Below are 12,875 nucleotides of genomic sequence, written 5' to 3'. Positions count from 1 at the left end.
AAACGAGGGATGTAGAATTGAGGGAGACTTTTTAAGACAGAAGAAATAAAATATTCCTGAGTAGAGGGAAAGTTTCCAAATAAAGCAATGAGGGATAATGGACAAAACAAGGTCACTGAGAAAGTAAGAGGGGTGGGGATCCAGAGAACAGGTGGAACGATTAGCCTTTAAGGGGAGGAAGCACATTTTTTCAAATAAAACTGGGAAGAGGCAAGATCCTGATAGTAGGAAGTTAGTAGAGGCCTACTACTGATGACCTCCTTCACTTCTCTGAATCTCCATTCTCAGTCTACAGAGATGAATATTCATTTCTGAGATAATCTCTAAAATAAATATGATAGAGCTGACAAAAAATAACATGGAATCTGCAAATAATGGGAATTCCTAAAAAGCAGATGTAAGAGGGAAATTTACATGAAACTCATAGAAACAAAGACTAAAAATAAAATAGTTGTATTCAACTAAAAAAAGAAAAAAAGGGCCCTCTACAAAAGTAGAAGGAAGGAAATAATGAAAGGCAGAAATTAATAAATACAAATAAAGGAAATGTAAAAGGTTCAACAAAACCAGAAGCTGATTTCTTAAAAATAACCTAATCTCTAGTAAAACTTGTGTATGCACATGCACACACACACACACACACAAAAAAGCTAGTAGGAAACACAAAGGAGAATATAACTACAGCTACAGTATTTTTTTAATCTTGAGGGATTATTATAATATTGCAGTAAATTTGAATTTTAAATGAAACATAATTTTCTAGAAACTATGCGATTTGAAAATTTCACTCAAGAAGTAGAAAAATCTGATTTTTACCAAACCCACAAGGAACAGGTAATCCTTTTTTCATATATAAAATAAAAAGCCACCCAATTCATCGTACAAAGTTAGTATAACCTTGATACCAAAATCAGACTAAGGCAGTGTTTTAAAAGTCTAAATAATCTCACTTGTGAAAAGATGCAAAATTATAAAATCTAGCTGTTTTGGTTATCTGCTATGTAGTACACTGCCCCAACTTGGTGGCATAAAACAAAGTCATGCATATATACATTTTGTGCATCATGAATTAGGGCACAGTGGGAACGTCTTATATCTGTCCCAAAATGTCTGGCCTCAGCTATGAGGACTCTTAGGTCTGGGGGGGATGATTTGAAAAGCTTGGGGCCAGAATCATCTAGACTTCTTTGCTCACATATCTGAAGCCCAGGCTGGGATAACTGGAAGACTGGACTCAACTGGGACTGTTGACCGAAGCACTTTAATGTAGCCTTTCCTCATAGCTAGGACTTCTTACAGCATGGCAATTGGGTTCTGAAAAGGAGCATCAGAAGAGGATCATGTTAAGCTGTAAATGTCTCATCCACTCTTGGAAGGCATGCATGTTCCTTCTGTTGCATTCTACTGCTCAGCCAGATGCAAGAGAGATGACTCTACATCTTGATGAGAGAGAAGCAAAGTCACATTGCAAAGGAGCATGTGGTTTGGCAGATACCTCTGTGCATATGTCTGAAGATATTATATTGGAAAATTCAATCTTCCACACTAGCAAACCAAACCCAGTAGTGTATAAGAATTAATACATGAAAATCAAAGAGGGTCAAATCAAGGATGGTTCAATATTAGAGAAATCTGTTTATATAATACCTCTTATCAACAGCTTAAAAGAGAAAGCCATATGATTATCTCATCTCAACAGATTCAGGGGGGAAAAAAGGTAAACTTCAACATTGACTAATGGAAAAAATTCAAACAGCAAGGAATAGAAGAAGACTTTTTAAAAATTTTTTATTGAAGTATAGTGGATTTACAATGTGTTAGTTTCAGGTGTACAGCAAAGTGATTGTTACATATATATGTATATATTCTTTTTTAGATTCTTTTCCATTATAGGTTATTATAAGATATTGAGTATAGTTCCCTGTGCTATATAGCTATATAGTAGAGGTCCTTGTTGGTTATCAATTTTTTATATATAGTAGTGTGTATATTTTAATCCTAAACTCCTAATTTATCCCTACCTGCCCCTTCACCTTTGGTAACCAAAAGTTTGTTTTCTATGTCTGTGAGTCTGTTTTTGTTTTGTAAATAAGCTCATTTGTATTATATTTTTAGATTCCACATACAAGCAATATTATATATTTTTCTTTCTCTCTCTGACTTACTTCACTCAGTATGATAATCTCTAGGTCCATCCATGTTGCTGCAAATGGAATGTTTTCATTTTCTTTGTGGCTGAGTAATATTCCATTATACATATGTATATATGTGCCATATCTTCTTTATCCATTCATCTGTCGATGGAGACTTAGGTTGCTTCCATGTCTTGGCTATTGTAAATAGTGCTGCTATGGTGCATGTATCTTTTCAAATTATAGTTTTCTCTGGATATATATGCCCAGGAGTGGGATCACTGAATCATATGGTAACTATATTTTTAGTTTTTTAAGGAACCTCCATAGTGTTCTCCATAGTGGTTGTACCAATTTACATTCCCACCAACCATGTAGGAAGGTTCCACACCCTCTCCAGCATTTATTATTTGTAGACTTCTTGATAATGGCCATTATGGCAGGTGTGAGGTGGTACCTCTTTGGAGTTTTGATTTGCATTTCTCTAATAATTAGAAATGTTGAACATCTTCTTATTTGCCTATTAACCATCTGTATGTCTTTGGAGAAATGTCTATTTAGATATTCTGCCCAATTTTTAATTGGGTTGGTCTTTTTTGTTTTTTTTTTAAATATTGGGCTGTGTGAGCTGTTTGTGTATTTTGGAAATTAATCCCTTGTGGGTCACATCGTTTGCAAATATTTTCTCCCGTTCTGAGGGTTGTCTTTTCATCTTGTTTATGGTTTCCTTTGCTGTGCAAAAGCTTTTAAGTTTAATTAGATCCCATTTGTTTATTTTTGTTTTTATATCCATTACTCTAGGAGACAGATCCAAAAAAAATTTCTGTGATTTACATCAAAGAGTGTTGTGACTACGTTTTCCTCTAGGAGTTTCATAGTATCCATTCTTACATTTAGGTCTTTAATCCATTCTGAGTTTATTTTTGTATATGGTGTTAGAAAACATTCTAATTTCATTCTTTTACATGTAGCTGTCCAGTTTTCCCAGCATCACTTATTGAGGAGACTGTCTTTTCTCCATTATATATTCTTGCCTCCTTTGTTGTAGATTAATTGACCATAGGTGCTTGGGTCTATTTTCTGGGCTTTCTATCCTGTTCCATTGATCTATATGTCTGCTTTTATGCCAGTACCATACTGTTTTGATTACTGTAGCTTTGTAGTATAGTCTGAAGTCAGGGAGCCTGATTCCTCTAGCTTCATTTTTCTTTCTCAAGATTGCTTTGGCTATTTGGGGTCTTTTGTGTTTCCATACAAATTTTTTTAACTTTGGGGAATTTCCCTGGCAGTCTAGTGGTTAGGACTCAGCGCTTTCACTGAAGTGGGCCTGGGTTCAATCCCTGGTCAGGGAACTAAGATCCAGCAAGCTGCATGGCGTGGCCAAAAAAATTTTTTTTTAATTAAAAAAAAATAATAAACATTTTTTTGTTTTAGTTCTGTGGAAAATGCCTTTGGAATTTGATATGGATTGCACTGAATCTATAGATTGCCTTGGTAGTATGGTCATTTCAATAGTATTGATTCTTCCAATCCAAGAACATGGTATATATTTCCGTCTGTTTGTGTTGTCTTCAATTTCTTTAAGCAGCGTCTTCTAGTTTTCAGAGTACAGGACTTTTGCCTCCTTAGGTAGGTTTATTCTTCGGTGTTTTATTCTTTTTGATGTGATGGTAAATAGGATAGTTTCCTGTTTGCAGATGACATGATACTATACATAGAAAATCCTAAAGACTCTACCAGAAAACTACTACATCTCATCAATGAATTCGGTAAAGTTTCAGGATACAAAATTAATATACAGAAATCTGTTGCATTTCTATAAACTAACAGTGGAATAGCAGAAAGAGAAATTAAGGCTTCTTTGATAGATAGATCATCTGTTACAAAACTACAATAAAAAATACTTAATGGTGATACTTTAGAAGCACTACCATGAAAGTCAAGATTATGATGAGGATGCTTACTGTCTATCACTGTTTCTATTCAGCATTGTACTTAATATTATAGCTAGCATAATTAGGGGAAAGAGAATGAGCTATATGAATTGCATACAAAGGAAGAAAAACATTAATATTTGTAGACAGTATGATAGTCTGTGTTGAAAATACAAGAGAATCTACAAATTTAAACAAATAGGAATTTAGCAAGATTGCTGAATACAGGATAAACATATAAATATCAATAGCATATGTCTCTAGTTTATGATAATGGTGGAGTTAACTTGGTCAGATTAACCCTCCCAAAGATAGAAGTAACTACATTTGAAAAATGAAATGCAATAGGTGACATTTGTGTGTTTGTGACTTTGTGTCTGAGGACATCCCCATAACTCCAAATAGCTTAAGTGGTAGAGAGCCACACCCTATTGGCTTAAGGTGTAAAAGGACAGAGTCTCAGGTTGGCAGAGCAGCCAGAGAGTAGTTAGGTGAGAAATCTATGCAGGGAGAAAGCCTCAGAAGATGTAAGTCCCCAAATCTGCATATAGAATCTGTCAGAATCTTTGACTAATAGCTAAACTAAATTATGTGGAGAAAAACCCAGAGTTCCTGGTGAAACAGAGCATCAGCTAGAAGCTGAAAGAGTTAAGCAGAGATTTCAGCCATTGTCCACGACAGAGGAAAACGAGATGGGAAGTTAAGCCCTCTCAAATTAACTGCCTTCTGGAATAAAAATCACTCTGTAAAAGAGTATAATCCATCCCAATGATAAAAGTACTAGAAACCTGAAGAAACAGAAAAATATGACTCATACTTAAGGAAAAAGAAAATCAGTCGATAGATACCAACTGCAAGATCACTCAGATGTTGCAATTAGTAGTCAAGAGCTTTAAATCAGCCATTATATATATATATATATATATATATATATATATACACACACACACATACATACATACTGGGACTTAAAGGGAAGTATACACAAATGGATAAACAGATAGGGAATCTAGCAGAGAAATAGGAACTATAAAAAAGAAATGGAAATTCTAGGACTGAAAAGTACAATATTGAAATGAAAAATTGAGGAACTTAATGAGCTTAACAACAGATTGAAGATGGTATAATAAAGAATAAATGGGGCTTCCCTGGGTGGCGCAGTGGTTGAGAATCTGCCTGCCAATGCAGGGGACACGGGTTCGAGCCCTGGTCCGGGAAGATCCCACATGCCGTGGAGCAACTAAGCCCATGCGCCACAACTACTGAGCCCACATGCCACAACTTCTGAAGCCCACGCTCCTAGAGCCTGTGCTCTGCAGCAAAAGCCACCGCAATAAGAAGCCCATGCACCGCAACAAAGAGTAGCCCCTGCTCTCCACAACTAGAGAAAGGCTGCGTGCAGCAACAAAGACCCAACACAGCCAAAAATAAATAAATAAAATAAATTTATTTTTTTAAAAAAAGAATAAGTGGACTTGATGACTGATTATCAGTCTGAAGAACAAAGAGAAAAAAGACTGAAGAAAAAAATAATGAAGAAAGCTTTAGAGTCCTTTGGAGTTCCAGGTGGGAAAGAGAATGGGACATAAAAAAATATGTGCAGAGGACTTCCCTGGCAGTCTGGTGGTTAAGACTCTGTGCTCCCAATGCAGGAGGCATGGGTTCACTCCCTGCTCAGGGAAATAAGATCCTGCATGCCACACGGTGCGGCCAAAAAAATAAAATTAAAAAATGTGCAGAAATAGTGGCAAAGCTCCCCATATTTGGAAAGACATATATTTACAAACTGAAGAAACTCCAGGAACCCCAAGTGGTATATAGAAAACCACACTTAAACATGATCAAGGGCAAACAGCTAAACTTCAATAAAGCAAAAGTCTTAAAAGTAGCCAAGGGGAAGTGACACATTATATACAGGAGAACAATGATACAATTAATAGCCAACTTCTCATTAGTAATAACAGAAGCCACAAGAACACGGAATGATATATTTAGAGTGCTGGAAGGAAAAAAAAAAAGCTATCCAGTTCTATAACTCATCAGACTATCCTTCAAACATGAAGGTGAAACCTCAATCTGATAAAGACCATCTATAAAAACAAATTCACTGCTTACACCACACTTAATAGTGAAAAACAGGATGATTTCTCCCTAAGGTTGGGAACAAGGCAAGAAAGTCTGTTCTTACCACTTATTCAACATTGAATAAAAGGCAATTAGGCAAGGAAAAGAAACAAAAGGCATCCAGATTGAACAAGAAAAATTAAGGCTATCTCTAGTCCCAGATGAAATGACTTGTATATATGAAATCCTAAGGAATACACACACCCAAACTATTAAGTTCAGCAAGGTTGCAGAATACAAGATCAATAAAAAAGACATTATTTCTATTTACTAGCCACGAACATTCCAAAAATGAAATTTTAAAACCAATTCTAGGACTTCCCTGATGGCTCAGTGGTTAAGAATCTGCCTGCCAATGAAGGGGACACGGGTTCGAGCCCTGGTCTGGGAAGATCCCACATGCCGTGGAGGAACGAAGCCCATGCACCACGACCACTGAGCCTGCACTCTAGAGCCCGCAAGCCACAACTACTGGAGCCTACATGCCACAACTACTGGAGCCCACATGCCTAGAGCCCGTGCTCCACAACAAGAGAAGCCAGCAAGATGAGAAGCCTGCACACTGCAACGAAGAGTGGCCCCTGCTCGCTGCAACTAGAGAAAGCCCGCGCGCAGCAATGAAGACCCAACGCAGCCATAAATAAATAAATAAATAAAATTTTTAAAAAATTCTATTTAAAATAGCATCAAAAGGAATAAAATATTACTTATTATAACCAAAGTACAAACTTGTATACTAAAAACTATGAAATCATTGATAGAAACTAAAGACCTAAACAAACGGAAGTTCATCCCCATGTTCATGGATTGGAAGATTTAATATTGTTAGGATGGCAATATTCCCCAAATTGATCTACAGATTCAATGCAATCTCTATCAAAATCCCAGCTGACTATTTTGCAGAAATGGATAGAGTGATCCTAGAATTCATCTGGAAATGTAAGGGACTCAGAGTAGTCAAAACAATCTTGGAAAAGAATAATTAAGTTGGAGTGCTTACACGTCCATATTTCAAAACCTACTACAAAGCTATAATAAGGAGAGTGTGATACTGGCATAAGGATAGACCTATCAATCAGTGGAATAAAATTGAAAGTCCAGAAATGGGAAAACCTCTGAAACTGTCCCCAACCCAGCCAAGTTAATAAAACAATAACAATATTAATATTGCATCTCAGGGGGGAATGGTGGAGATTAGTGCCATTCATAAGAATGTCAGATTCAGAGGCGTTGGTCCTTATTTAAATTCACCAGTCTGGTCCCTGCAGAAATTCTTGGATCCTGGGGGATGACAGTGCACTACTGCAAATTCAGCCAGATAGTAGACCCAATTATAGCTGTTGTATCTTTGCTAGATCAGATTAATAAGGTCTCAGGTACCTGGTATGTACCCATTGATTTGACAAATGTGTCTTTTTGTATTCCAATGAAGAAAGAAAATCAGTTCTCATAACAAGGAAAATAATTTGCAACTATGTGTGGTGATGGATGGTAACTAGACTTATTGTGGTGATCATTTTGTAATATACACATATATTGAATCTGAAAACTAACATAATGCTATATGTCAATTATATCTAATTTTTTTTTAATTTTTTAAAGAATCAGAAGTAGTTCACATTCACATAGAAGGGACAGGAACATACATTTATAGCTTTGCCCCAGAATTACATTACCTGACATCACTCTGATCAGACAGACAGAACGAGAAGTGGTTAGTACACTGAAGGTCTTGGTAAGCTGCACGCAATCCAGAGGATGGGAAATAAACTCTATGAAAGATTCAGAGGTCTAGTGGTCAGCGGCGTGCTGACATATCCCCTAAGACAGAAAAAAAACAAATGACTGCATCTTGCATCCCCTTTCTCAAAGAAGGAAGCACACTCTTTGGTAAGCAGGCCTCTTCAGGTTCTGGGGACAGTACGTTCTATGCCTAGTAATACTGCTCTGCCTAGTAATAATGCCCATGAAAAAGTAATACCAGGTGACAGCTTTAAGTCAGGCGTGGAGTCATATGATATTGCAGATTCCATGGAGGTGACAGTCGTGGAAAAAGAAGCAGTGGGAAGTTGATGGCAAGACCCAGCAGGAGAATCACAATGCAAGCTATTGAAATCCAGGAGCAAGAATATGCCAGTTGTAGTAGAGAATTGTAAGCCTTTTGTAAATAGCGACTGGTGTGCTACTGGGCCATGATAGAGATGGAAAACTTGACCAGGGGACCCCAAGTGACTATGCATCTGGAACTGGCCATCATTGGCTGGATTCTGTCAAATGCACCAAGTTGTAAAGTCAGATGGGCCCAACACCAAGACATCATAAGACAGGAACATTACACCTAGGACCAAGCCTAAGCAGAATCAGAGGACACAAGCAATATGCGTGCAGAGACAACCCAGAACCCACTGTTACCCACTGCAGTTGCACCTAAGTGTTCTTCACTCAGCTCACACCTATGGCCATAGTGGTGCATGGGGGTGGCTCCAGCTGAAGCAGGTGTAGAAAGCCTGTTTGGCTATGGGTGGGTTCTGACCATTTTCAGGGGTAACTTTGAAAGGCAGTTGCAGTGGAAATCTTCCCAATTGGCAGATATTAATGTGATCACCCATTTTGTGTGGAAGGAGAAGCGGCTCAAAGTGAGAATATATATGAACTCATGGGCAGTGGCAAATGGCCTAGCCAGTTGGTCAGTGTCTTAAAAGGAAAAAGACTGGAAGATTGGCTGCAACAAGGTCTGCAGTAGAGGTATATGGATGGATATAGGGGAGGGAAGACAGATGATGAAGATCTTTGCTTCATATATCAATGCCCATGAAAAAGAATTCACCATGGAGGAGACACTGAACATCCTAATAGAATGACTTGGCTGGTTGATGTCAGCCACATACGGGCCATCTCAGTATTGGCACAATAAGCACATGAATGGAATAGATACAGTGGTAGAGATGGAGGCTATGCCCAATGGCACGGACTCCCACTTACCAAGGCTGACGTAGCTACTGCTGTCTCTGAATCTTCACGTAAATATTGACAGAGACCAACACTGAGCTCCCAAGGTGGCACTATTTATTTAGGAGACTAATTGGCCACTTGATAGTAAGTTGACAACACTAGGCTTCCTCCATCCTAGAAGGGCTAGTGATTTGTTCTCATGTGAATAGACTTACCTTTTCTGGATAAGAATTTGACCATCCTGCCCTCTGAGCCTCCCTCAGCATCACTACCTGGGGGCTCACAAAGGGGCATGATACTTGCAGGCTGCTCTGACCAACATAAAGAAGTTTCCTCCAGTAAGCCGAATTTCATTTCCAAGCTGTCTTGCTACAACTCTGTCATCATAATCTTGAAGGTAAATAACTTGATTGCATACACTCCAACTAGCACAATAACTAGTACTTGTCCATTGCAGGATTTTTCTAGTGGAACCAGCTAGGAGTCTACTGCAGTTCACAATGCAAGAAATAGTGATAGGTTGGATTTAGGGGATAGTGGTGAGGTACACAGAAAGGGAGGAGGTCACATGGAAATAATTTCTCCTGTATCCAGGTGTATTAGTTAGGATTCTAGAAATAATAGCAATCAAAGTAAGCCAGTTTAAATAGAAAAGTGCTATTCATTAGAATGACAAAGGGTGGCTCATGGAACCTAAGGGCTGAGGCAGGCAGCAGGTTCTAGAACTGGGGCCTACAAAGCCACTGGGTAGCTCTCAGCTCATCTGCATCATTCACAGATGGAAGAGGCTCATTACAAAGCTCCTAAGCTTTAGGATCATTTAACTAGAGAAAGACTAATTTTTGTCCAAAGACAAATTTCCATAGGGGAGACTCTGATGGCCCAGCTTGGGTCAGGTGCCCGCTGTTGGTAAGATATGGATGACTGTGAGAAGTTTCCATAAAAAGGAGGAGGGATAGATGGACAGCCCTGTAGTTGTCCACTACTCCAAGGGCCTCACAGACTAGCTCTAGGAGTTCAATTCAAGCATAGTTAAGATGAAGCAGCAAAGTTTCAGAGCTAAGTTATCTGGGACAACTCTGTTTTAGGAGTGTTAGCTGAAACAGTACTATTGTAGTTCATACAATTCCTGCAGGCATTTAGGACCTATCCGTATTTAGGTTTTTAATTTTTGTATTTATTTTTTAATTTTTGGCTGCATTGGGTCTTTGTTGCTGCACGTGGGCTTTCTCTAGTTGCGGTAAGCGGGGGCTCCTCTTCATTGCAGTGCACGGGCTTCTCACTGTGGTGGCTTCTCTTGTTGCTGAGCATAGGCTCTAGGCGGCATGGGCTTCAGTAGTTGTGGCACGCAGGCCCTGGAGCGTACGGGCTTCAGTAGCTGGGGCTCGCGGGCTGTAGAGCACAGGCTCAGTAGTTGTGGTGCACAGGCTTAGTTGCTCCGTGGCACATGGGAACTTCCCAGACCAGGGACTGAACCCATGTCCCCTGCATTGGCAGGCAGATTCTTAACCACTGCGCCACCAGGGAAGTCCCCTTAGTTAGGTTTTCCTGCGAGTTTAGACTTGAGTATTGAAAAAGGACAAAACAACAACAAAAAAATTAAGCCTATTTTTAGACCACAAAGCCTACATTTACTAGCTTTAAATAATTTCTGCCTTTTGAGAGCTACCCTGTTCCAGATACTGTTTCACAGCTCTCAAGTCCTCCACTCCAGCTCAGTCCTCTTGTTAACCCATGAGGCTTCTCAGGGTGTGCAGCCAATTCATGTTTTTAGCTAAGTTTCCAGCAGTTATATTGCAGTATCTTCCATACTAATATCCAACATTTATTTAGTGCTTACTCTGTGTCAGGCATTGGCTCTGACTTTACAGGTGTTAAACTCATTCAATCTACAAAACTCCATGGGATAGGTAGTATTGTTAAACCCATTTCATTATAATGTCCCTCTCTCCTAACTAGAAAACAGTACTGCAGGAGAGCCCATGAGGTGTCACCACTGGCTTGACCAGTTTATTTTAAAAGTTACCTTTGAAAGGTAATTGAAAGTTAAATTTCTTTGTTTCACTCTACTTCCTCCCTTCTGAAGTCAAAGAACTGTCCATCTGGTTTTTAAAACTCTTACTATTTGGATAGAACTATGTGCATCATAACCAATACTTCTTTTTTTTCTTCATCTTCAGTTATTCCTCAAGTTGCAGAAGAGTAGTAGGTACAGCTTGTGACATTTCTATGAGAAACAAGGCCAGTGGAAATACTTGTGAGTGGCAGTGTTGCACAGCATAATATTTGATTTAGACTTAAGATACTTTATGGGTGGAAGAGGAACTAAAGAAGGAGCAGTCCATTAACATTTTGAAGGTTTCAGTAATTTAGTTTCTTTTGATGGTTGACGTTTTTCAGTCTCCCCATCCCTCTTGTCCTGATCAACATTTGTTAAGCATTCTGTCTTCTAAGGAAGAAACAACTGAACAAGAAAAGAACAATAAACTTAGAACCAGCCTCCCAGCCATTAATATTCTGGATTCTAGAACGACTGTCGCTGGACTTTGTTAATCATGAAAGGCCGACGTCTGAGAATCTCTTCTCCACACCTTACTTTTATAGGGCACTTTGCTTTTCTGTGATATATGACATTTTGATTCTTTAAATAATGTTGGGATATGGGATGAGTATTACACTTTTCCCAACTTTGATAAGAAGAGACACTTAAGAGAGGCTGGGTGATTTGCCTAATCAAAAATGTAAAGTAAGGGCAGTTGCCTATTGTAGGTTTTAATAGGTAGTCAATGAACGACAACTGATAAACATTAGTGAGTTCTTAGGACAGTCGGGCAGAGTAACTCTTGAGCTTTAAATCACATCATCTGGCCCTAAAGGTCAAACCAGGAACGGCTCTATCCACTCAATCAGTTTTACTTGGAGATCTCAAACTAGTAAAATTTCAGAAAAATTCTTGAACTTTCTATCAAGAGCAAACTGAAAGGTTTATCATTTGTTGTTTATTATCACTAGAAAGCCATCAAAGATTTTGCAAGGAAATGAATAAAGAAAAAAAATCAGAATAATGCATAATCCCTTCTCCATAAAGGTAGACACACATTAAAAAATATTTAAGTTTCTGTAATGTATTAAAATGACGGTGTGATTTTATTTTACGACACTCGATCGTACGTAACTGTTTTCTAGTTTAAAAGCTGGGGTAAATCTGTGCTTCAGCGTGACACACTTAAGTCCCACTAACACACTAACCCTACGAGTACCATGTGGGTGTGGCTTTTTAATCCTTTCACGTGTGTTGAAAGATACAACTCTTAACGCAGATTTCCGGGATTAACATTAGTCTGGGTGGTAAGAAAAGCTGAGGACAAGCCTTCAAGCTTCAAGTCACTCTGTCTACAAGAGGCGGGCAGGTCAGGCGTGGGTCAAGGCCGGGGAGGACTACACCTCTAGGCCACAGCAAGTAGGGGCTGAGCGCGACGCCCCAACCGAAGAAAACTGCCCCACACCGAGCGGTCTCCTGACACCCCGAGCAGGTGCCGGCCTCCGAAAACACGTGTGGGAGCAGTGAGGACAGAGCTCCTGAAGTAAAAAGGAACCGCAGGTAACTGTTACGCCCCGCTCTCGCCAGAATAACACCTCCGCGATACTAACTCGCCACACCGGAGTGCCCCGGCACAAGATGGCGGCGCGTCACGTGCGCAACGCGGTGACGTAGGACGGCGGCTCGCAAGGA

At 39.2% G+C, this 12,875-nt stretch overlaps 1 protein-coding gene and 1 long non-coding RNA gene across 3 annotated transcripts in view; one reads left to right on the top strand and one right to left on the bottom strand.

Moving 5' to 3' along the window:
• LOC141275878 (uncharacterized) overlaps positions 1 to 12,875 on the bottom strand; it is a 101,771-nt gene that overhangs the window by 13,884 nt on the left and 75,012 nt on the right. The window contains exon 3 of one of the 2 annotated variants that reach the window (XR_012324407.1): positions 10,029 to 11,606. The exons of the other annotated variant lie outside the window; for it this stretch is intronic. This is a non-coding gene — a long non-coding RNA (uncharacterized lncRNA). Of the gene's footprint in view, positions 1 to 10,028; positions 11,607 to 12,875 lie in introns of those variants that run through there. 2 annotated transcript variants of the gene reach the window in all.
• Positions 12,558 to 12,875, top strand: part of ATF1 (activating transcription factor 1) — a 54,740-nt gene continuing 54,422 nt past the window's right edge. Inside the window, exon 1 of the mRNA XM_019934441.3 lies at positions 12,558 to 12,743. The gene's annotated coding sequence lies outside the window, so the exon portion shown is untranslated. The remainder of the gene's footprint in view (positions 12,744 to 12,875) is intronic.

The sequence above is a fragment of the Tursiops truncatus genome, chromosome 11 (genome assembly GCF_011762595.2).
Source record: "Tursiops truncatus isolate mTurTru1 chromosome 11, mTurTru1.mat.Y, whole genome shotgun sequence".
Taxonomy (NCBI): Eukaryota; Metazoa; Chordata; class Mammalia; order Artiodactyla; family Delphinidae; genus Tursiops; species Tursiops truncatus.
This window is presented reverse-complemented; position numbering and strand designations above follow the sequence as displayed.